Genomic DNA, 24,746 nt, shown 5'->3' on the forward strand with positions numbered 1-24,746 from the left:
TTATCATTTCTAAGACTGCAGGTTTGTGAATTGCAGTGCCCCTGAGCTCCATTCTTCAACTCGCTTTCTTGGGAGCTGGCCGCAAAAGCGCAGGATTGCTTCAGGCCGTATTCTGGTTCCTGGCGGCAGGCTGAGCCTGTGGTTAATTCTTCTTCCTGATGGGAAAATAGAATGACCTGTGCCTGCCCCAACACCTAGAGCTAGTCTCTCATTGGTTCCCCCTCTTCCCGTTCATCCTCAGGACAATTAGCAACCTGTACGGAACAGGAGGATAAAGGTGCTGATTCTCCAAGGAGGGAGATTGCTAGTAAAGCGGCTGGAATGGCGAACCGGAGCACAAGGAGATGAGAAATGAGGTGCGTTTTAGAAACCTTTCCCGATCACACGGTGTACCATCTTCGGGGTTCCTCATGCATGTTTTCAATGTAGGACGATGCCCTTGAACCTGGAGATTTGGGACCCATGGGATGGGTACCACGCCGTATTACTTTAAAGGGTCTGCGTTAGCTCAGCCAACCTCACGAAACCTCTCAGCCCCACGAGTGTCCACCCTTATGTCTCAATCAGCTGTGGGTCTAGATATGGTCAATCCAGGTGGCATCACAGCCCCTGAACGAATTTTGTAAGAATTTCTCTCTCTTTCACTGTCTTTGTTTCACGGGTTTTTTAAAGTAATTGATTTTTATAATGGGGTTTAGCTGCTTTTCACTGCTGTGTTTATGCCGCTTTACACCCACTTGACTCACTTACAGAGAGATATCAATACATAGGTTTTAAGAGTCTTACTAGTCAGATATATTCTTGGGCGGTGAATAGGGGGTGTTGAGTCCAGTTCACTGAGCAAGGAGTAGGTCTTGTCTATTACATATTGGGTTTCTGGAACGGTATCTGAGCTAATTTGAAACCCTTGTTTTATGCATCACCCCACCTCACCTTTCCCGTTAAGCAGCCATAGTGTGTTTTCTAAACGTGTGACTCTGTTCTGTTTTGTAATTCAGTTCAAGGGTAGCGGTTTTGACATTCCCTCTATGAGTGATATCTCATGATAAGTGTCTTTTTCTGTGTGACTTATTTCACTTAGAATCGTCGTACCTAAATCCACTCATCATGCTGCTACTAGCCTTATGACGTTGATTTCATGGCTGAGTGATATTCCATTGTACATAAGGACCGCAACTTCTTTATCCATTCTTCTCTTTCCTGGGATATTTAAGGTGTAACGAAGTGGAGGTTCTTGTCAACAGAGCAGCCCAAAACTTTGGGGTGCCTGTGTCTTGCTGATTTTTAGTTTTCCCAATTTATACGCCCATGAGAGGAAGTGCCCTATGGTCTCTAAGCTGAGTTTTTTAGATGTTTCAGGACACACCGTACACTTCTCCAGTGTGGCTGTTGGCAATTTACATCCCGCCCATCAGCGTAGCAAGGCTCCCATTTCTCCAAGGCCTGTCCAGCGTTTCTGGTTTTGACACTTTATTCAGCATGGCCCTTTTGACCGATGGGAAGCGAGACTTCTTTGTAGCGCTGATTTGCCTTTCCAGGTTGCTTGGTTGGCCAAAAAGGGCGTATGCGTTTTTTCCTGAATATATTCAGGAAAAAACGCATACGCCCTTTTTGGCCAAGGGCATCATTGTCGAGGTTTTGCCGCTTTTCCTGTGCTTTAAAGGCGATTCGAATCTACCTCCTGAAATCTGTTTCCTGCAATTCTGCCTTGCTTTCAAATCCTCTTCGTTGCCTTCCCTCAATATATTTGTGGACGAGAGTTATCATTTCTAAGACTGCAGGTTTGTGAATTGCAGTGCCCCTGAGCTCCATTCTTCAACTCGCTTTCTTGGGAGCTGGCCGCAAAAGCGCAGGATTGCTTCAGGCCGTATTCTGGTTCCTGGCGGCAGGCTGAGCCTGTGGTTAATTCTTCTTCCTGATGGGAAAATAGAATGACCTGTGCCTGCCCCAACACCTAGAGCTAGTCTCTCATTGGTTCCCCCTCTTCCCGTTCATCCTCAGGACAATTAGCAACCTGTACGGAACAGGAGGATAAAGGTGCTGATTCTCCAAGGAGGGAGATTGCTAGTAAAGCGGCTGGAATGGCGAACCGGAGCACAAGGAGATGAGAAATGAGGTGCGTTTTAGAAACCTTTCCCGATCACACGGTGTACCATCTTCGGGGTTCCTCATGCATGTTTTCAATGTAGGACGATGCCCTTGAACCTGGAGATTTGGGACCCATGGGATGGGTACCACGCCGTATTACTTTAAAGGGTCTGCGTTAGCTCAGCCAACCTCACGAAACCTCTCAGCCCCACGAGTGTCCACCCTTATGTCTCAATCAGCTGTGGGTCTAGATATGGTCAATCCAGGTGGCATCACAGCCCCTGAACGAATTTTGTAAGAATTTCTCTCTCTTTCACTGTCTTTGTTTCACGGGTTTTTTAAAGTAATTGATTTTTATAATGGGGTTTAGCTGCTTTTCACTGCTGTGTTTATGCCGCTTTACACCCACTTGACTCACTTACAGAGAGATATCAATACATAGGTTTTAAGAGTCTTACTAGTCAGATATATTCTTGGGCGGTGAATAGGGGGTGTTGAGTCCAGTTCACTGAGCAAGGAGTAGGTCTTGTCTATTACATATTGGGTTTCTGGAACGGTATCTGAGCTAATTTGAAACCCTTGTTTTATGCATCACCCCACCTCACCTTTCCCGTTAAGCAGCCATAGTGTGTTTTCTAAACGTGTGACTCTGTTCTGTTTTGTAATTCAGTTCAAGGGTAGCGGTTTTGACATTCCCTCTATGAGTGATATCTCATGATAAGTGTCTTTTTCTGTGTGACTTATTTCACTTAGAATCGTCGTACCTAAATCCACTCATCATGCTGCTACTAGCCTTATGACGTTGATTTCATGGCTGAGTGATATTCCATTGTACATAAGGACCGCAACTTCTTTATCCATTCTTCTCTTTCCTGGGATATTTAAGGTGTAACGAAGTGGAGGTTCTTGTCAACAGAGCAGCCCAAAACTTTGGGGTGCCTGTGTCTTGCTGATTTTTAGTTTTCCCAATTTATACGCCCATGAGAGGAAGTGCCCTATGGTCTCTAAGCTGAGTTTTTTAGATGTTTCAGGACACACCGTACACTTCTCCAGTGTGGCTGTTGGCAATTTACATCCCGCCCATCAGCGTAGCAAGGCTCCCATTTCTCCAAGGCCTGTCCAGCATTTCTGGTTTTGACACTTTATTCAGCATGGCCCTTTTGACCGATGGGAAGCGAGACTTCTTTGTAGCGCTGATTTGCCTTTCCAGGTTGCTTGGTTGGCCAAAAAGGGCGTATGCGTTTTTTCCTGAATATATTCAGGAAAAAACGCATACGCCCTTTTTGGCCAAGGGCATCATTGTCGAGGTTTTGCCGCTTTTCCTGTGCTTTAAAGGCGATTCGAATCTACCTCCTGAAATCTGTTTCCTGCAATTCTGCCTTGCTTTCAAATCCTCTTCGTTGCCTTCCCTCAATATATTTGTGGACGAGAGTTATCATTTCTAAGACTGCAGGTTTGTGAATTGCAGTGCCCCTGAGCTCCATTCTTCAACTCGCTTTCTTGGGAGCTGGCCGCAAAAGCGCAGGATTGCTTCAGGCCGTATTCTGGTTCCTGGCGGCAGGCTGAGCCTGTGGTTAATTCTTCTTCCTGATGGGAAAATAGAATGACCTGTGCCTGCCCCAACACCTAGAGCTAGTCTCTCATTGGTTCCCCCTCTTCCCGTTCATCCTCAGGACAATTAGCAACCTGTACGGAACAGGAGGATAAAGGTGCTGATTCTCCAAGGAGGGAGATTGCTAGTAAAGCGGCTGGAATGGCGAACCGGAGCACAAGGAGATGAGAAATGAGGTGCGTTTTAGAAACCTTTCCCGATCACACGGTGTACCATCTTCGGGGTTCCTCATGCATGTTTTCAATGTAGGACGATGCCCTTGAACCTGGAGATTTGGGACCCATGGGATGGGTACCACGCCGTATTACTTTAAAGGGTCTGCGTTAGCTCAGCCAACCTCACGAAACCTCTCAGCCCCACGAGTGTCCACCCTTATGTCTCAATCAGCTGTGGGTCTAGATATGGTCAATCCAGGTGGCATCACAGCCCCTGAACGAATTTTGTAAGAATTTCTCTCTCTTTCACTGTCTTTGTTTCACGGGTTTTTTAAAGTAATTGATTTTTATAATGGGGTTTAGCTGCTTTTCACTGCTGTGTTTATGCCGCTTTACACCCACTTGACTCACTTACAGAGAGATATCAATACATAGGTTTTAAGAGTCTTACTAGTCAGATATATTCTTGGGCGGTGAATAGGGGGTGTTGAGTCCAGTTCACTGAGCAAGGAGTAGGTCTTGTCTATTACATATTGGGTTTCTGGAACGGTATCTGAGCTAATTTGAAACCCTTGTTTTATGCATCACCCCACCTCACCTTTCCCGTTAAGCAGCCATAGTGTGTTTTCTAAACGTGTGACTCTGTTCTGTTTTGTAATTCAGTTCAAGGGTAGCGGTTTTGACATTCCCTCTATGAGTGATATCTCATGATAAGTGTCTTTTTCTGTGTGACTTATTTCACTTAGAATCGTCGTACCTAAATCCACTCATCATGCTGCTACTAGCCTTATGACGTTGATTTCATGGCTGAGTGATATTCCATTGTACATAAGGACCGCAACTTCTTTATCCATTCTTCTCTTTCCTGGGATATTTAAGGTGTAACGAAGTGGAGGTTCTTGTCAACAGAGCAGCCCAAAACTTTGGGGTGCCTGTGTCTTGCTGATTTTTAGTTTTCCCAATTTATACGCCCATGAGAGGAAGTGCCCTATGGTCTCTAAGCTGAGTTTTTTAGATGTTTCAGGACACACCGTACACTTCTCCAGTGTGGCTGTTGGCAATTTACATCCCGCCCATCAGCGTAGCAAGGCTCCCATTTCTCCAAGGCCTGTCCAGCGTTTCTGGTTTTGACACTTTATTCAGCATGGCCCTTTTGACCGATGGGAAGCGAGACTTCTTTGTAGCGCTGATTTGCCTTTCCAGGTTGCTTGGTTGGCCAAAAAGGGCGTATGCGTTTTTTCCTGAATATATTCAGGAAAAAACGCATACGCCCTTTTTGGCCAAGGGCATCATTGTCGAGGTTTTGCCGCTTTTCCTGTGCTTTAAAGGCGATTCGAATCTACCTCCTGAAATCTGTTTCCTGCAATTCTGCCTTGCTTTCAAATCCTCTTCGTTGCCTTCCCTCAATATATTTGTGGACGAGAGTTATCATTTCTAAGACTGCAGGTTTGTGAATTGCAGTGCCCCTGAGCTCCATTCTTCAACTCGCTTTCTTGGGAGCTGGCCGCAAAAGCGCAGGATTGCTTCAGGCCGTATTCTGGTTCCTGGCGGCAGGCTGAGCCTGTGGTTAATTCTTCTTCCTGATGGGAAAATAGAATGACCTGTGCCTGCCCCAACACCTAGAGCTAGTCTCTCATTGGTTCCCCCTCTTCCCGTTCATCCTCAGGACAATTAGCAACCTGTACGGAACAGGAGGATAAAGGTGCTGATTCTCCAAGGAGGGAGATTGCTAGTAAAGCGGCTGGAATGGCGAACCGGAGCACAAGGAGATGAGAAATGAGGTGCGTTTTAGAAACCTTTCCCGATCACACGGTGTACCATCTTCGGGGTTCCTCATGCATGTTTTCAATGTAGGACGATGCCCTTGAACCTGGAGATTTGGGACCCATGGGATGGGTACCACGCCGTATTACTTTAAAGGGTCTGCGTTAGCTCAGCCAACCTCACGAAACCTCTCAGCCCCACGAGTGTCCACCCTTATGTCTCAATCAGCTGTGGGTCTAGATATGGTCAATCCAGGTGGCATCACAGCCCCTGAACGAATTTTGTAAGAATTTCTCTCTCTTTCACTGTCTTTGTTTCACGGGTTTTTTAAAGTAATTGATTTTTATAATGGGGTTTAGCTGCTTTTCACTGCTGTGTTTATGCCGCTTTACACCCACTTGACTCACTTACAGAGAGATATCAATACATAGGTTTTAAGAGTCTTACTAGTCAGATATATTCTTGGGCGGTGAATAGGGGGTGTTGAGTCCAGTTCACTGAGCAAGGAGTAGGTCTTGTCTATTACATATTGGGTTTCTGGAACGGTATCTGAGCTAATTTGAAACCCTTGTTTTATGCATCACCCCACCTCACCTTTCCCGTTAAGCAGCCATAGTGTGTTTTCTAAACGTGTGACTCTGTTCTGTTTTGTAATTCAGTTCAAGGGTAGCGGTTTTGACATTCCCTCTATGAGTGATATCTCATGATAAGTGTCTTTTTCTGTGTGACTTATTTCACTTAGAATCGTCGTACCTAAATCCACTCATCATGCTGCTACTAGCCTTATGACGTTGATTTCATGGCTGAGTGATATTCCATTGTACATAAGGACCGCAACTTCTTTATCCATTCTTCTCTTTCCTGGGATATTTAAGGTGTAACGAAGTGGAGGTTCTTGTCAACAGAGCAGCCCAAAACTTTGGGGTGCCTGTGTCTTGCTGATTTTTAGTTTTCCCAATTTATACGCCCATGAGAGGAAGTGCCCTATGGTCTCTAAGCTGAGTTTTTTAGATGTTTCAGGACACACCGTACACTTCTCCAGTGTGGCTGTTGGCAATTTACATCCCGCCCATCAGCGTAGCAAGGCTCCCATTTCTCCAAGGCCTGTCCAGCATTTCTGGTTTTGACACTTTATTCAGCATGGCCCTTTTGACCGATGGGAAGCGAGACTTCTTTGTAGCGCTGATTTGCCTTTCCAGGTTGCTTGGTTGGCCAAAAAGGGCGTATGCGTTTTTTCCTGAATATATTCAGGAAAAAACGCATACGCCCTTTTTGGCCAAGGGCATCATTGTCGAGGTTTTGCCGCTTTTCCTGTGCTTTAAAGGCGATTCGAATCTACCTCCTGAAATCTGTTTCCTGCAATTCTGCCTTGCTTTCAAATCCTCTTCGTTGCCTTCCCTCAATATATTTGTGGACGAGAGTTATCATTTCTAAGACTGCAGGTTTGTGAATTGCAGTGCCCCTGAGCTCCATTCTTCAACTCGCTTTCTTGGGAGCTGGCCGCAAAAGCGCAGGATTGCTTCAGGCCGTATTCTGGTTCCTGGCGGCAGGCTGAGCCTGTGGTTAATTCTTCTTCCTGATGGGAAAATAGAATGACCTGTGCCTGCCCCAACACCTAGAGCTAGTCTCTCATTGGTTCCCCCTCTTCCCGTTCATCCTCAGGACAATTAGCAACCTGTACGGAACAGGAGGATAAAGGTGCTGATTCTCCAAGGAGGGAGATTGCTAGTAAAGCGGCTGGAATGGCGAACCGGAGCACAAGGAGATGAGAAATGAGGTGCGTTTTAGAAACCTTTCCCGATCACACGGTGTACCATCTTCGGGGTTCCTCATGCATGTTTTCAATGTAGGACGATGCCCTTGAACCTGGAGATTTGGGACCCATGGGATGGGTACCACGCCGTATTACTTTAAAGGGTCTGCGTTAGCTCAGCCAACCTCACGAAACCTCTCAGCCCCACGAGTGTCCACCCTTATGTCTCAATCAGCTGTGGGTCTAGATATGGTCAATCCAGGTGGCATCACAGCCCCTGAACGAATTTTGTAAGAATTTCTCTCTCTTTCACTGTCTTTGTTTCACGGGTTTTTTAAAGTAATTGATTTTTATAATGGGGTTTAGCTGCTTTTCACTGCTGTGTTTATGCCGCTTTACACCCACTTGACTCACTTACAGAGAGATATCAATACATAGGTTTTAAGAGTCTTACTAGTCAGATATATTCTTGGGCGGTGAATAGGGGGTGTTGAGTCCAGTTCACTGAGCAAGGAGTAGGTCTTGTCTATTACATATTGGGTTTCTGGAACGGTATCTGAGCTAATTTGAAACCCTTGTTTTATGCATCACCCCACCTCACCTTTCCCGTTAAGCAGCCATAGTGTGTTTTCTAAACGTGTGACTCTGTTCTGTTTTGTAATTCAGTTCAAGGGTAGCGGTTTTGACATTCCCTCTATGAGTGATATCTCATGATAAGTGTCTTTTTCTGTGTGACTTATTTCACTTAGAATCGTCGTACCTAAATCCACTCATCATGCTGCTACTAGCCTTATGACGTTGATTTCATGGCTGAGTGATATTCCATTGTACATAAGGACCGCAACTTCTTTATCCATTCTTCTCTTTCCTGGGATATTTAAGGTGTAACGAAGTGGAGGTTCTTGTCAACAGAGCAGCCCAAAACTTTGGGGTGCCTGTGTCTTGCTGATTTTTAGTTTTCCCAATTTATACGCCCATGAGAGGAAGTGCCCTATGGTCTCTAAGCTGAGTTTTTTAGATGTTTCAGGACACACCGTACACTTCTCCAGTGTGGCTGTTGGCAATTTACATCCCGCCCATCAGCGTAGCAAGGCTCCCATTTCTCCAAGGCCTGTCCAGCATTTCTGGTTTTGACACTTTATTCAGCATGGCCCTTTTGACCGATGGGAAGCGAGACTTCTTTGTAGCGCTGATTTGCCTTTCCAGGTTGCTTGGTTGGCCAAAAAGGGCGTATGCGTTTTTTCCTGAATATATTCAGGAAAAAACGCATACGCCCTTTTTGGCCAAGGGCATCATTGTCGAGGTTTTGCCGCTTTTCCTGTGCTTTAAAGGCGATTCGAATCTACCTCCTGAAATCTGTTTCCTGCAATTCTGCCTTGCTTTCAAATCCTCTTCGTTGCCTTCCCTCAATATATTTGTGGACGAGAGTTATCATTTCTAAGACTGCAGGTTTGTGAATTGCAGTGCCCCTGAGCTCCATTCTTCAACTCGCTTTCTTGGGAGCTGGCCGCAAAAGCGCAGGATTGCTTCAGGCCGTATTCTGGTTCCTGGCGGCAGGCTGAGCCTGTGGTTAATTCTTCTTCCTGATGGGAAAATAGAATGACCTGTGCCTGCCCCAACACCTAGAGCTAGTCTCTCATTGGTTCCCCCTCTTCCCGTTCATCCTCAGGACAATTAGCAACCTGTACGGAACAGGAGGATAAAGGTGCTGATTCTCCAAGGAGGGAGATTGCTAGTAAAGCGGCTGGAATGGCGAACCGGAGCACAAGGAGATGAGAAATGAGGTGCGTTTTAGAAACCTTTCCCGATCACACGGTGTACCATCTTCGGGGTTCCTCATGCATGTTTTCAATGTAGGACGATGCCCTTGAACCTGGAGATTTGGGACCCATGGGATGGGTACCACGCCGTATTACTTTAAAGGGTCTGCGTTAGCTCAGCCAACCTCACGAAACCTCTCAGCCCCACGAGTGTCCACCCTTATGTCTCAATCAGCTGTGGGTCTAGATATGGTCAATCCAGGTGGCATCACAGCCCCTGAACGAATTTTGTAAGAATTTCTCTCTCTTTCACTGTCTTTGTTTCACGGGTTTTTTAAAGTAATTGATTTTTATAATGGGGTTTAGCTGCTTTTCACTGCTGTGTTTATGCCGCTTTACACCCACTTGACTCACTTACAGAGAGATATCAATACATAGGTTTTAAGAGTCTTACTAGTCAGATATATTCTTGGGCGGTGAATAGGGGGTGTTGAGTCCAGTTCACTGAGCAAGGAGTAGGTCTTGTCTATTACATATTGGGTTTCTGGAACGGTATCTGAGCTAATTTGAAACCCTTGTTTTATGCATCACCCCACCTCACCTTTCCCGTTAAGCAGCCATAGTGTGTTTTCTAAACGTGTGACTCTGTTCTGTTTTGTAATTCAGTTCAAGGGTAGCGGTTTTGACATTCCCTCTATGAGTGATATCTCATGATAAGTGTCTTTTTCTGTGTGACTTATTTCACTTAGAATCGTCGTACCTAAATCCACTCATCATGCTGCTACTAGCCTTATGACGTTGATTTCATGGCTGAGTGATATTCCATTGTACATAAGGACCGCAACTTCTTTATCCATTCTTCTCTTTCCTGGGATATTTAAGGTGTAACGAAGTGGAGGTTCTTGTCAACAGAGCAGCCCAAAACTTTGGGGTGCCTGTGTCTTGCTGATTTTTAGTTTTCCCAATTTATACGCCCATGAGAGGAAGTGCCCTATGGTCTCTAAGCTGAGTTTTTTAGATGTTTCAGGACACACCGTACACTTCTCCAGTGTGGCTGTTGGCAATTTACATCCCGCCCATCAGCGTAGCAAGGCTCCCATTTCTCCAAGGCCTGTCCAGCATTTCTGGTTTTGACACTTTATTCAGCATGGCCCTTTTGACCGATGGGAAGCGAGACTTCTTTGTAGCGCTGATTTGCCTTTCCAGGTTGCTTGGTTGGCCAAAAAGGGCGTATGCGTTTTTTCCTGAATATATTCAGGAAAAAACGCATACGCCCTTTTTGGCCAAGGGCATCATTGTCGAGGTTTTGCCGCTTTTCCTGTGCTTTAAAGGCGATTCGAATCTACCTCCTGAAATCTGTTTCCTGCAATTCTGCCTTGCTTTCAAATCCTCTTCGTTGCCTTCCCTCAATATATTTGTGGACGAGAGTTATCATTTCTAAGACTGCAGGTTTGTGAATTGCAGTGCCCCTGAGCTCCATTCTTCAACTCGCTTTCTTGGGAGCTGGCCGCAAAAGCGCAGGATTGCTTCAGGCCGTATTCTGGTTCCTGGCGGCAGGCTGAGCCTGTGGTTAATTCTTCTTCCTGATGGGAAAATAGAATGACCTGTGCCTGCCCCAACACCTAGAGCTAGTCTCTCATTGGTTCCCCCTCTTCCCGTTCATCCTCAGGACAATTAGCAACCTGTACGGAACAGGAGGATAAAGGTGCTGATTCTCCAAGGAGGGAGATTGCTAGTAAAGCGGCTGGAATGGCGAACCGGAGCACAAGGAGATGAGAAATGAGGTGCGTTTTAGAAACCTTTCCCGATCACACGGTGTACCATCTTCGGGGTTCCTCATGCATGTTTTCAATGTAGGACGATGCCCTTGAACCTGGAGATTTGGGACCCATGGGATGGGTACCACGCCGTATTACTTTAAAGGGTCTGCGTTAGCTCAGCCAACCTCACGAAACCTCTCAGCCCCACGAGTGTCCACCCTTATGTCTCAATCAGCTGTGGGTCTAGATATGGTCAATCCAGGTGGCATCACAGCCCCTGAACGAATTTTGTAAGAATTTCTCTCTCTTTCACTGTCTTTGTTTCACGGGTTTTTTAAAGTAATTGATTTTTATAATGGGGTTTAGCTGCTTTTCACTGCTGTGTTTATGCCGCTTTACACCCACTTGACTCACTTACAGAGAGATATCAATACATAGGTTTTAAGAGTCTTACTAGTCAGATATATTCTTGGGCGGTGAATAGGGGGTGTTGAGTCCAGTTCACTGAGCAAGGAGTAGGTCTTGTCTATTACATATTGGGTTTCTGGAACGGTATCTGAGCTAATTTGAAACCCTTGTTTTATGCATCACCCCACCTCACCTTTCCCGTTAAGCAGCCATAGTGTGTTTTCTAAACGTGTGACTCTGTTCTGTTTTGTAATTCAGTTCAAGGGTAGCGGTTTTGACATTCCCTCTATGAGTGATATCTCATGATAAGTGTCTTTTTCTGTGTGACTTATTTCACTTAGAATCGTCGTACCTAAATCCACTCATCATGCTGCTACTAGCCTTATGACGTTGATTTCATGGCTGAGTGATATTCCATTGTACATAAGGACCGCAACTTCTTTATCCATTCTTCTCTTTCCTGGGATATTTAAGGTGTAACGAAGTGGAGGTTCTTGTCAACAGAGCAGCCCAAAACTTTGGGGTGCCTGTGTCTTGCTGATTTTTAGTTTTCCCAATTTATACGCCCATGAGAGGAAGTGCCCTATGGTCTCTAAGCTGAGTTTTTTAGATGTTTCAGGACACACCGTACACTTCTCCAGTGTGGCTGTTGGCAATTTACATCCCGCCCATCAGCGTAGCAAGGCTCCCATTTCTCCAAGGCCTGTCCAGCATTTCTGGTTTTGACACTTTATTCAGCATGGCCCTTTTGACCGATGGGAAGCGAGACTTCTTTGTAGCGCTGATTTGCCTTTCCAGGTTGCTTGGTTGGCCAAAAAGGGCGTATGCGTTTTTTCCTGAATATATTCAGGAAAAAACGCATACGCCCTTTTTGGCCAAGGGCATCATTGTCGAGGTTTTGCCGCTTTTCCTGTGCTTTAAAGGCGATTCGAATCTACCTCCTGAAATCTGTTTCCTGCAATTCTGCCTTGCTTTCAAATCCTCTTCGTTGCCTTCCCTCAATATATTTGTGGACGAGAGTTATCATTTCTAAGACTGCAGGTTTGTGAATTGCAGTGCCCCTGAGCTCCATTCTTCAACTCGCTTTCTTGGGAGCTGGCCGCAAAAGCGCAGGATTGCTTCAGGCCGTATTCTGGTTCCTGGCGGCAGGCTGAGCCTGTGGTTAATTCTTCTTCCTGATGGGAAAATAGAATGACCTGTGCCTGCCCCAACACCTAGAGCTAGTCTCTCATTGGTTCCCCCTCTTCCCGTTCATCCTCAGGACAATTAGCAACCTGTACGGAACAGGAGGATAAAGGTGCTGATTCTCCAAGGAGGGAGATTGCTAGTAAAGCGGCTGGAATGGCGAACCGGAGCACAAGGAGATGAGAAATGAGGTGCGTTTTAGAAACCTTTCCCGATCACACGGTGTACCATCTTCGGGGTTCCTCATGCATGTTTTCAATGTAGGACGATGCCCTTGAACCTGGAGATTTGGGACCCATGGGATGGGTACCACGCCGTATTACTTTAAAGGGTCTGCGTTAGCTCAGCCAACCTCACGAAACCTCTCAGCCCCACGAGTGTCCACCCTTATGTCTCAATCAGCTGTGGGTCTAGATATGGTCAATCCAGGTGGCATCACAGCCCCTGAACGAATTTTGTAAGAATTTCTCTCTCTTTCACTGTCTTTGTTTCACGGGTTTTTTAAAGTAATTGATTTTTATAATGGGGTTTAGCTGCTTTTCACTGCTGTGTTTATGCCGCTTTACACCCACTTGACTCACTTACAGAGAGATATCAATACATAGGTTTTAAGAGTCTTACTAGTCAGATATATTCTTGGGCGGTGAATAGGGGGTGTTGAGTCCAGTTCACTGAGCAAGGAGTAGGTCTTGTCTATTACATATTGGGTTTCTGGAACGGTATCTGAGCTAATTTGAAACCCTTGTTTTATGCATCACCCCACCTCACCTTTCCCGTTAAGCAGCCATAGTGTGTTTTCTAAACGTGTGACTCTGTTCTGTTTTGTAATTCAGTTCAAGGGTAGCGGTTTTGACATTCCCTCTATGAGTGATATCTCATGATAAGTGTCTTTTTCTGTGTGACTTATTTCACTTAGAATCGTCGTACCTAAATCCACTCATCATGCTGCTACTAGCCTTATGACGTTGATTTCATGGCTGAGTGATATTCCATTGTACATAAGGACCGCAACTTCTTTATCCATTCTTCTCTTTCCTGGGATATTTAAGGTGTAACGAAGTGGAGGTTCTTGTCAACAGAGCAGCCCAAAACTTTGGGGTGCCTGTGTCTTGCTGATTTTTAGTTTTCCCAATTTATACGCCCATGAGAGGAAGTGCCCTATGGTCTCTAAGCTGAGTTTTTTAGATGTTTCAGGACACACCGTACACTTCTCCAGTGTGGCTGTTGGCAATTTACATCCCGCCCATCAGCGTAGCAAGGCTCCCATTTCTCCAAGGCCTGTCCAGCATTTCTGGTTTTGACACTTTATTCAGCATGGCCCTTTTGACCGATGGGAAGCGAGACTTCTTTGTAGCGCTGATTTGCCTTTCCAGGTTGCTTGGTTGGCCAAAAAGGGCGTATGCGTTTTTTCCTGAATATATTCAGGAAAAAACGCATACGCCCTTTTTGGCCAAGGGCATCATTGTCGAGGTTTTGCCGCTTTTCCTGTGCTTTAAAGGCGATTCGAATCTACCTCCTGAAATCTGTTTCCTGCAATTCTGCCTTGCTTTCAAATCCTCTTCGTTGCCTTCCCTCAATATATTTGTGGACGAGAGTTATCATTTCTAAGACTGCAGGTTTGTGAATTGCAGTGCCCCTGAGCTCCATTCTTCAACTCGCTTTCTTGGGAGCTGGCCGCAAAAGCGCAGGATTGCTTCAGGCCGTATTCTGGTTCCTGGCGGCAGGCTGAGCCTGTGGTTAATTCTTCTTCCTGATGGGAAAATAGAATGACCTGTGCCTGCCCCAACACCTAGAGCTAGTCTCTCATTGGTTCCCCCTCTTCCCGTTCATCCTCAGGACAATTAGCAACCTGTACGGAACAGGAGGATAAAGGTGCTGATTCTCCAAGGAGGGAGATTGCTAGTAAAGCGGCTGGAATGGCGAACCGGAGCACAAGGAGATGAGAAATGAGGTGCGTTTTAGAAACCTTTCCCGATCACACGGTGTACCATCTTCGGGGTTCCTCATGCATGTTTTCAATGTAGGACGATGCCCTTGAACCTGGAGATTTGGGACCCATGGGATGGGTACCACGCCGTATTACTTTAAAGGGTCTGCGTTAGCTCAGCCAACCTCACGAAACCTCTCAGCCCCACGAGTGTCCACCCTTATGTCTCAATCAGCTGTGGGTCTAGATATGGTCAATCCAGGTGGCATCACAGCCCCTGAACGAATTTTGTAAGAATTTCTCTCTCTTTCACTGTCTTTGTTTCACGGGTTTTTTAAAGTAATTGATTTTTATAATGGGGTTTAGCTGCTTTTCACTGCTGTGTTTATGCCGCTTTACACCCACTTGACTCACTTACAGAGAGATATCAATACATAGGTTTTAAGAGTCTTACTAGTCAGATATATTCTTGGGCGGTGAATAGGGGGTGTTGAGTCCAGTTCACTGAGCAAGGAGTAGGTCTTGTCTATTACATATTGGGTTTCTGGAACGGTATCTGAGCTAATTTGAAACCCTTGTTTTATGCATCACCCCACCTCACCTTTCCCGTTAAGCAGCCATAGTGTGTTTTCTAAACGTGTGACTCTGTTCTGTTTTGTAATTCAGTTCAAGGGTAGCGGTTTTGACATTCCCTCTATGAGTGATATCTCATGATAAGTGTCTTTTTCTGTGTGACTTATTTCACTTAGAATCGTCGTACCTAAATCCACTCATCATGCTGCTACTAGCCTTATGACGTTGATTTCATGGCTGAGTGATATTCCATTGTACATAAGGACCGCAACTTCTTTATCCATTCTTCTCTTTCCTGGGATATTTAAGGTGTAACGAAGTGGAGGTTCTTGTCAACAGAGCAGCCCAAAACTTTGGGGTGCCTGTGTCTTGCTGATTTTTAGTTTTCCCAATTTATACGCCCATGAGAGGAAGTGCCCTATGGTCTCTAAGCTGAGTTTTTTAGATGTTTCAGGACACACCGTACACTTCTCCAGTGTGGCTGTTGGCAATTTACATCCCGCCCATCAGCGTAGCAAGGCTCCCATTTCTCCAAGGCCTGTCCAGCATTTCTGGTTTTGACACTTTATTCAGCATGGCCCTTTTGACCGATGGGAAGCGAGACTTCTTTGTAGCGCTGATTTGCCTTTCCAGGTTGCTTGGTTGGCCAAAAAGGGCGTATGCGTTTTTTCCTGAATATATTCAGGAAAAAACGCATACGCCCTTTTTGGCCAAGGGCATCATTGTCGAGGTTTTGCCGCTTTTCCTGTGCTTTAAAGGCGATTCGAATCTACCTCCTGAAATCTGTTTCCTGCAATTCTGCCTTGCTTTCAAATCCTCTTCGTTGCCTTCCCTCAATATATTTGTGGACGAGAGTTATCATTTCTAAGACTGCAGGTTTGTGAATTGCAGTGCCCCTGAGCTCCATTCTTCAACTCGCTTTCTTGGGAGCTGGCCGCAAAAGCGCAGGATTGCTTCAGGCCGTATTCTGGTTCCTGGCGGCAGGCTGAGCCTGTGGTTAATTCTTCTTCCTGATGGGAAAATAGAATGACCTGTGCCTGCCCCAACACCTAGAGCTAGTCTCTCATTGGTTCCCCCTCTTCCCGTTCATCCTCAGGACAATTAGCAACCTGTACGGAACAGGAGGATAAAGGTGCTGATTCTCCAAGGAGGGAGATTGCTAGTAAAGCGGCTGGAATGGCGAACCGGAGCACAAGGAGATGAGAAATGAGGTGCGTTTTAGAAACCTTTCCCGATCACACGGTGTACCATCTTCGGGGTTCCTCATGCATGTTTTCAATGTAGGACGATGCCCTTGAACCTGGAGATTTGGGACCCATGGGATGGGTACCACGCCGTATTACTTTAAAGGGTCTGCGTTAGCTCAGCCAACCTCACGAAACCTCTCAGCCCCACGAGTGTCCACCCTTATGTCTCAATCAGCTGTGGGTCTAGATATGGTCAATCCAGGTGGCATCACAGCCCCTGAACGAATTTTGTAAGAATTTCTCTCTCTTTCACTGTCTTTGTTTCACGGGTTTTTTAAAGTAATTGATTTTTATAATGGGGTTTAGCTGCTTTTCACTGCTGTGTTTATGCCGCTTTACACCCACTTGACTCACTTACAGAGAGATATCAATACATAGGTTTTAAGAGTCTTACTAGTCAGATATATTCTTGGGCGGTGAATAGGGGGTGTTGAGTCCAGTTCACTGAGCAAGGAGTAGGTCTTGTCTATTACATATTGGGTTTCTGGAACGGTATCTGAGCTAATTTGAAACCCTTGTTTTATGCATCACCCCACCTCACCTTTCCCGTTAAGCAGCCATAGTGTGTTTTCTAAACGTGTGACTCTGTTCTGTTTTGTAATTCAGTTCAAGGGTAGCGGTTTTGACATTCCCTCTATGAGTGATATCTCATGATAAGTGTCTTTTTCTGTGTGACTTATTTCACTTAGAATCGTCGTACCTAAATCCACTCATCATGCTGCTACTAGCCTTATGACGTTGATTTCATGGCTGAGTGATATTCCATTGTACATAAGGACCGCAACTTCTTTATCCATTCTTCTCTTTCCTGGGATATTTAAGGTGTAACGAAGTGGAGGTTCTTGTCAACAGAGCAGCCCAAAACTTTGGGGTGCCTGTGTCTTGCTGATTTTTAGTTTTCCCAATTTATACGCCCATGAGAGGAAGTGCCCTATGGTCTCTAAGCTGAGTTTTTTAGATGTTTCAGGACACACCGTACACTTCTCCAGTGTGGCTGTTGGCAATTTACATCCCGCCCATCAGCGTAGCAAGGCTCCCATTTCTCCAAGGCCTGTCCAGCATTTCTGGTTTTGACACTTTATTCAGCATGGCCCTTTTGACCGATGGGAAGCGAGACTTCTTTGTAGCGCTGATTTGCCTTTCCAGGTTGCTTGGTTGGCCAAAAAGGGCGTATGCGTTTTTTCCTGAATATATTCAGGAAAAAACGCATACGCCCTTTTTGGCCAAGGGCATCATTGTCGAGGTTTTGCCGCTTTTCCTGTGCTTTAAAGGCGATTCGAATCTACCTCCTGAAATCTGTTTCCTGCAATTCTGCCTTGCTTTCAAATCCTCTTCGTTGCCTTCCCTCAATATATTTGTGGACGAGAGTTATCATTTCTAAGACTGCAGGTTTGTGAATTGCAGTGCCCCTGAGCTCCATTCTTCAACTCGCTTTCTTGGGAGCTGGCCGCAAAAGCGCAGGATTGCTTCAGGCCGTATTCTGGTTCCTGGCGGCAGGCTGAGCCTGTGGTTAATTCTTCTTCCTGATGGGAAAATAGAATGACCTGTGCCTGCCCCAACACCTAGAGCTAGTCTCTCATTGGTTCCCCCTCTTCCCGTTCATCCTCAGGACAATTAGCAACCTGTACGGAACAGGAGGATAAAGGTGCTGATTCTCCAAGGAGGGAGATTGCTAGTAAAGCGGCTGGAATGGCGAACCGGAGCACAAGGAGATGAGAAATGAGGTGCGTTTTAGAAACCTTTCCCGATCACACGGTGTACCATCTTCGGGGTTCCTCATGGATGTTTTCAATGTAGGACGATGCCCTTGAACCTGGAGATTTGGGACCCATGGGATGGGTACCACGCCGTATTACTTTAAAGGGTCTGCGTTAGCTCAGCCAACCTCACGAAACCTCTCAGCCCCACGAGTGTCCACCCTTATGTCTCAATCAGCTGTGGGTCTAGATATGGTCAATCCAGGTGGCATCACAGCCCCTGAACGAATTTTGTAAGAATTTCTCTCTCTTTCACTGTCTTTGTTTCACGGGTTTTTTAAAGTAATTGATTTTTATAATGGGGTTTAGCTGCTTTTCACTGCTGTGTTTATGCCGCTTTACACCCACTTGACTCACTTACAGAGAGATATCAATACATAGGTTTTAAGAGTCTTACTAGTCAGATATATTCTTGGGCGGTGAATAGGGGGTGTTGAGTCCAGTTCACTGAGCAAGGAGTAGGTCTTGTCTATTACATATTGGGTTTCTGGAACGGTATCTGAGCTAATTTGAAACCCTTGTTTTATGCATCACCCCACCTCACCTTTCCCGTTAAGCAGCCATAGTGTGTTTTCTAAACGTGTGACTCTGTTCTGTTTTGTAATTCAGTTCAAGGGTAGCGGTTTTGACATTCCCTCTATGAGTGATATCTCATGATAAGTGTCTTTTTCTGTGTGACTTATTTCACTTAGAATCGTCGTACCTAAATCCACTCATCATGCTGCTACTAGCCTTATGACGTTGATTTCATGGCTGAGTGATATTCCATTGTACATAAGGACCGCAACTTCTTTATCCATTCTTCTCTTTCCTGGGATATTTAAGGTGTAACGAAGTGGAGGTTCTTGTCAACAGAGCAGCCCAAAACTTTGGGGTGCCTGTGTCTTGCTGATTTTTAGTTTTCCCAATTTATACGCCCATGAGAGGAAGTGCCCTATGGTCTCTAAGCTGAGTTTTTTAGATGTTTCAGGACACACCGTACACTTCTCCAGTGTGGCTGTTGGCAATTTACATCCCGCCCATCAGCGTAGCAAGGCTCCCATTTCTCCAAGGCCTGTCCAGCATTTCTGGTTTTGACACTTTATTCAGCATGGCCCTTTTGACCGATGGGAAGCGAGACTTCTTTGTAGCGCTGATTTGCCTTTCCAGGTTGCTTGGTTGGCCAAAAAGGGCGTATGCGTTTTTTCCTGAATATATTCAGGAAAAAACGCATACGCCCTTTTTGGCCAAGGGCATCATTGTCGAGGTTTTGCCGCTTTTCCTGTGCTTTAAAGGCGATTCGAATCTACCTCCTGAAATCTGTTTCCTGCAATTCTGCCTTGCTTTCAAATCCTCTTCGTTGCCTTCCCTCAATATATTTGTGGACGAGAGTTATCATTTCTAAGACTGCAGGTTTGTGAATTGCAGTGCCCCTGAGCTCCATTCTTCAACTCGCTTTCTTGGGAGCTGGCCGCAAAAGCGCAGGATTGCTTCAGGCCGTATTCTGGTTCCTGGCGGCAGGCTGAGCCTGTGGTTAATTCTTCTTCCTGATGGGAAAATAGAATGACCTGTGCCTGCCCCAACACCTAGAGCTAGTCTCTCATTGGTTCCCCCTCTTCCCGTTCATCCTCAGGACAATTAGCAACCTGTACGGAACAGGAGGATAAAGGTGCTGATTCTCCAAGGAGGGAGATTGCTAGTAAAGCGGCTGGAATGGCGAACCGGAGCACAAGGAGATGAGAAATGAGGTGCGTTTTAGAAACCTTTCCCGATCACACGGTGTACCATCTTCGGGGTTTCTCATGCATGTTTTCAATGTAGGACGATGCCCTTGAACCTGGAGATTTGGGACCCATGGGATGGGTACCACGCCGTATTACTTTAAAGGGTCTGCGTTAGCTCAGCCAACCTCACGAAACCTCTCAGCCCCACGAGTGTCCACCCTTATGTCTCAATCAGCTGTGGGTCTAGATATGGTCAATCCAGGTGGCATCACAGCCCCTGAACGAATTTTGTAAGAATTTCTCTCTCTTTCACTGTCTTTGTTTCACGGGTTTTTTAAAGTAATTGATTTTTATAATGGGGTTTAGCTGCTTTTCACTGCTGTGTTTATGCCGCTTTACACCCACTTGACTCACTTACAGAGAGATATCAATACATAGGTTTTAAGAGTCTTACTAGTCAGATATATTCTTGGGCGGTGAATAGGGGGTGTTGAGTCCAGTTCACTGAGCAAGGAGTAGGTCTTGTCTATTACATATTGGGTTTCTGGAACGGTATCTGAGCTAATTTGAAACCCTTGTTTTATGCATCACCCCACCTCACCTTTCCCGTTAAGCAGCCATAGTGTGTTTTCTAAACGTGTGACTCTGTTCTGTTTTGTAATTCAGTTCAAGGGTAGCGGTTTTGACATTCCCTCTATGAGTGATATCTCATGATAAGTGTCTTTTTCTGTGTGACTTATTTCACTTAGAATCGTCGTACCTAAATCCACTCATCATGCTGCTACTAGCCTTATGACGTTGATTTCATGGCTGAGTGATATTCCATTGTACATAAGGACCGCAACTTCTTTATCCATTCTTCTCTTTCCTGGGATATTTAAGGTGTAACGAAGTGGAGGTTCTTGTCAACAGAGCAGCCCAAAACTTTGGGGTGCCTGTGTCTTGCTGATTTTTAGTTTTCCCAATTTATACGCCCATGAGAGGAAGTGCCCTATGGTCTCTAAGCTGAGTTTTTTAGATGTTTCAGGACACACCGTACACTTCTCCAGTGTGGCTGTTGGCAATTTACATCCCGCCCATCAGCGTAGCAAGGCTCCCATTTCTCCAAGGCCTGTCCAGCATTTCTGGTTTTGACACTTTATTCAGCATGGCCCTTTTGACCGATGGGAAGCGAGACTTCTTTGTAGCGCTGATTTGCCTTTCCAGGTTGCTTGGTTGGCCAAAAAGGGCGTATGCGTTTTTTCCTGAATATATTCAGGAAAAAACGCATACGCCCTTTTTGGCCAAGGGCATCATTGTCGAGGTTTTGCCGCTTTTCCTGTGCTTTAAAGGCGATTCGAATCTACCTCCTGAAATCTGTTTCCTGCAATTCTGCCTTGCTTTCAAATCCTCTTCGTTGCCTTCCCTCAATATATTTGTGGACGAGAGTTATCATTTCTAAGACTGCAGGTTTGTGAATTGCAGTGCCCCTGAGCTCCATTCTTCAACTCGCTTTCTTGGGAGCTGGCCGCAAAAGCGCAGGATTGCTTCAGGCCGTATTCTGGTTCCTGGCGGCAGGCTGAGCCTGTGGTTAATTCTTCTTCCTGATGGGAAAATAGAATGACCTGTGCCTGCCCCAACACCTAGAGCTAGTCTCTCATTGGTTCCCCCTCTTCCCGTTCATCCTCAGGACAATTAGCAACCTGTACGGAACAGGAGGATAAAGGTGCTGATTCTCCAAGGAGGGAGATTGCTAGTAAAGCGGCTGGAATGGCGAACCGGAGCACAAGGAGATGAGAAATGAGGTGCGTTTTAGAAACCTTTCCCGATCACACGGTGTACCATCTTCGGGGTTTCTCATGCATGTTTTCAATGTAGGACGATGCCCTTGAACCTGGAGATTTGGGACCCATGGGATGGGTACCACGCCGTATTACTTTAAAGGGTCTGCGTTAGCTCAGCCAACCTCACGAAACCTCTCAGCCCCACGAGTGTCCACCCTTATGTCTCAATCAGCTGTGGGTCTAGATATGGTCAATCCAGGTGGCATCACAGCCCCTGAACGAATTTTGTAAGAATTTCTCTCTCTTTCACTGTCTTTGTTTCACGGGTTTTTTAAAGTAATTGATTTTTATAATGGGGTTTAGCTGCTTTTCACTGCTGTGTTTATGCCGCTTTACACCCACTTGACTCACTTACAGAGAGATATCAATACATAGGTTTTAAGATTCTTACTAGTCAGATATATTCTTGGGCGGTGAATAGGGGGTGTTGAGTCCAGTTCACTGAGCAAGGAGTAGGTCTTGTCTATTACATATTGGGTTTCTGGAACGGTATCTGAGCTAATTTGAAACCCTTGTTTTATGCATCACCCCACCTCACCTTTCCCGTTAAGCAGCCATAGTGTGTTTTCTAAACGTGTGACTCTGTTCTGTTTTGTAATTCAGTTCAAGGGTAGCGGTTTTGACATTCCCTCTATGAGTGATATCTCATGATAAGTGTCTTTTTCTGTGTGACTTATTTCACTTAGAATCGTCGTACCTAAATCCACTCATCATGCTGCTACTAGCCTTATGACGTTGATTTCATGGCTGAGTGATATTCCATTGTACATAAGGACCGCAACTTCTTTATCCATTCTTCTCTTTCCTGGGATATTTAAGGTGTAACGAAGTGGAGGTTCTTGTCAACAGAGCAGCCCAAAACTTTGGGGTGCCTGTGTCTTGCTGATTTTTAGTTTTCCCAATTTATACGCCCATGAGAGGAAGTGCCCTATGGTCTCTAAGCTGAGTTTTTTAGATGTTTCAGGACACACCGTACACTTCTCCAGTGTGGCTGTTGGCAATTTACATCCCGCCCATCAGCGTAGCAAGGCTCCCATTTCTCCAAGGCCTGTCCAGCATTTCTGGTTTTGACACTTTATTCAGCATGGCCCTTTTGACCGATGGGAAGCGAGACTTCTTTGTAGCGCTGATTTGCCTTTCCAGGTTGCTTGGTTGGCCAAAAAGGGCGTATGCGTTTTTTCCTGAATATATTCAGGAAAAAACGCATACGCCCTTTTTGGCCAAGGGCATCATTGTCGAGGTTTTGCCGCTTTTCCTGTGCTTTAAAGGCGATTCGAATCTACCTCCTGAAATCTGTTTCCTGCAATTCTGCCTTGCTTTCAAATCCTCTTCGTTGCCTTCCCTCAATATATTTGTGGACGAGAGTTATCATTTCTAAGACTGCAGGTTTGTGAATTGCAGTGCCCCTGAGCTCCATTCTTCAACTCGCTTTCTTGGGAGCTGGCCGCAAAAGCGCAGGATTGCTTCAGGCCGTATTCTGGTTCCTGGCGGCAGGCTGAGCCTGTGGTTAATTCTTCTTCCTGATGGGAAAATAGAATGACCTGTGCCTGCCCCAACACCTAGAGCTAGTCTCTCATTGGTTCCCCCTCTTCCCGTTCATCCTCAGGACAATTAGCAACCTGTACGGAACAGGAGGATAAAGGTGCTGATTCTCCAAGGAGGGAGATTGCTAGTAAAGCGGCTGGAATGGTGAACCGGAGCACAAGGAGATGAGAAATGAGGTGCGTTTTAGAAACCTTTCCCGATCACACGGTGTACCATCTTCGGGGTTCCTCATGCATGTTTTCAATGTAGGACGATGCCCTTGAACCTGGAGATTTGGGACCCATGGGATGGGTACCACGCCGTATTACTTTAAAGGGTCTGCGTTAGCTCAGCCAACCTCACCAAACCTCTCAGCCCCACGAGTGTCCACCCTTATGTCTCAATCAGCTGTGGGTCTAGATATGGTCAATCCAGGTGGCATCACAGCCCCTGAACGAATTTTGTAAGAATTTCTCTCTCTTTCACTGTCTTTGTTTCACGGGTTTTTTAAAGTAATTGATTTTTATAATGGGGTTTAGCTGCTTTTCACTGCTGTGTTTATGCCGCTTTACACCCACTTGACTCACTTACAGAGAGATATCAATACATAGGTTTTAAGAGTCTTACTAGTCAGATATATTCTTGGGCGGTGAATAGGGGGTGTTGAGTCCAGTTCACTGAGCAAGGAGTAGGTCTTGTCTATTACATATTGGGTTTCTGGAACGGTATCTGAGCTAATTTGAAACCCTTGTTTTATGCATCACCCCACCTCACCTTTCCCGTTAAGCAGCCATAGTGTGTTTTCTAAACGTGTGACTCTGTTCTGTTTTGTAATTCAGTTCAAGGGTAGCGGTTTTGACATTCCCTCTATGAGTGATATCTCATGATAAGTGTCTTTTTCTGTGTGACTTATTTCACTTAGAATCGTCGTACCTAAATCCACTCATCATGCTGCTACTAGCCTTATGACGTTGATTTCATGGCTGAGTGATATTCCATTGTACATAAGGACCGCAACTTCTTTATCCATTCTTCTCTTTCCTGGGATATTTAAGGTGTAACGAAGTGGAGGTTCTTGTCAACAGAGCAGCCCAAAACTTTGGGGTGCCTGTGTCTTGCTGATTTTTAGTTTTCCCAATTTATACGCCCATGAGAGGAAGTGCCCTATGGTCTCTAAGCTGAGTTTTTTAGATGTTTCAGGACACACCGTACACTTCTCCAGTGTGGCTGTTGGCAATTTACATCCCGCCCATCAGCGTAGCAAGGCTCCCATTTCTCCAAGGCCTGTCCAGCATTTCTGGTTTTGACACTTTATTCAGCATGGCCCTTTTGACCGATGGGAAGCGAGACTTCTTTGTAGCGCTGATTTGCCTTTCCAGGTTGCTTGGTTGGCCAAAAAGGGCGTATGCGTTTTTTCCTGAATATATTCAGGAAAAAACGCATACGCCCTTTTTGGCCAAGGGCATCATTGTCGAGGTTTTGCCGCTTTTCCTGTGCTTTAAAGGCGATTCGAATCTACCTCCTGAAATCTGTTTCCTGCAATTCTGCCTTGCTTTCAAATCCTCTTCGTTGCCTTCCCTCAATATATTTGTGGACGAGAGTTATCATTTCTAAGACTGCAGGTTTGTGAATTGCAGTGCCCCTGAGCTCCATTCTTCAACTCGCTTTCTTGGGAGCTGGCCGCAAAAGCGCAGGATTGCTTCAGGC

Source organism: Balaenoptera borealis, assembly GCF_965194805.1.
Source record: "Balaenoptera borealis genome assembly, chromosome: 9".
In the NCBI taxonomy this organism is placed as follows: domain Eukaryota; kingdom Metazoa; phylum Chordata; class Mammalia; order Artiodactyla; family Balaenopteridae; genus Balaenoptera; species Balaenoptera borealis.